The sequence below is a fragment of the Sapajus apella genome, unplaced genomic scaffold (assembly GCF_009761245.1).
Source record: "Sapajus apella isolate SASKATOON/1434 unplaced genomic scaffold, GSC_monkey_1.0 scaffold53, whole genome shotgun sequence".
In the NCBI taxonomy this organism is placed as follows: domain Eukaryota; kingdom Metazoa; phylum Chordata; class Mammalia; order Primates; family Cebidae; genus Sapajus; species Sapajus apella.
The window spans coordinates 9,426,551-9,427,917 of record NW_022436993.1 but is presented as its reverse complement, the minus strand read 5'-3'; positions in this window follow the sequence as shown (position 1 = coordinate 9,427,917).

Below are 1,367 nucleotides of genomic sequence, written 5' to 3'. Positions count from 1 at the left end.
GTGAACCTGGTGTTTCCTTTAAAGATACTATCTGTTTTAACAGTCTTTTGCTTGCAAATGATAGAAACACACCTATGCCAACAGACAGGAGGATTTTATTATAGGGGTGAGGTGGTGGGGGCTCATGGAACCCAGGATCAGGAATACAACTGGATTTGTAGAACAGACTGGGACTGGGACTGGATTATTTAGGAGACAGCAGAAAGTTACCTTTTTTCCTACTTAACCTCTTTCTGTCATTCACCTGACTGGATTTCTCTGTTTCCTGATGCACATGATGGATAATGTCCCAGGTCCAGTAGCCTCCTCTATTTGTACAAGGGAGAAGTCAGATTATTGTCAGATTTTTAGATACAATTTTATATTCCCCCGGGAAATTGTTCATTAGCCTCCATTGGGTGATTTCCTCTTTCTGATCTAAACAACTAGTCACGTGGAAGGTGCATTTACTTTTTTTTTTTTTTTTTTTTTTGGAAGGTGCATTTACTAGAGAAGAGAATCCCTGTCATGGGAAGGTGATCCAGATTGGTGTGTACTCCATTGTGGGATATAATTGGGATCATCTACATATTGTGTCTACCTAATTTGTGTCCTTGTTAAAAAAAATTGAGATGTAATCCAATAATGAGTAGGATAACATTTTCACTGTGTCCATTCTTCGGCGTCCTCTAAAGTAGTGGTTTCAATTCCACCCTTTTTGTTCACAGACCTGTTTGGGAATGTGATAAAAAGTTACCTTCATAGAAAAATTACACATATTTACAGAGTTAGGAATTTTGAGTGGAAGGAATTTCAGGTACCTAAACTTAAGAGTTCTCCTATACACAGAACATTCAGATTTCTTCTGAAAGACACCAGAAACTAGTAAGATTTCATTCTGCCTATTATTTTTTTTAACCAGTGAATTTAAGATTGCTATCTATTTTTTAAAGCATGTGTTATATAGGTATATGTAGGTATTTTTGTAGGTATAATTAATGTATTAAACTACATAGTTAAAGTGTACATTTTGAGAATCTTTGATGTGCATACATTTTCGAAGCCATCACCACAATCTGGGTAATGAAAATATTAGTCACCCCAAAAGTTTCCTAGTGTCGCTTTGTAATCCTTCTGCCCCACTCCCCAACCCAGATAACTACTGATTTTGACTGATTACCACCAATTTTGTTTAAAACCATTTAAACCAGTCTAAAATTAAGGTGTCATCAGGGCTGTGTTCCCCTTCAGTCAAGATTCAGGAGAGAATTCATCTCCTCACCTTGTTCGGCTTTCAGAGGCCGCGTGCATTTCTTGGCTCATGGCCCCTTCCTCACATCAGCCCACCATCTGGCTTCTGTCAACACATATCCTACCATTCTGATCCT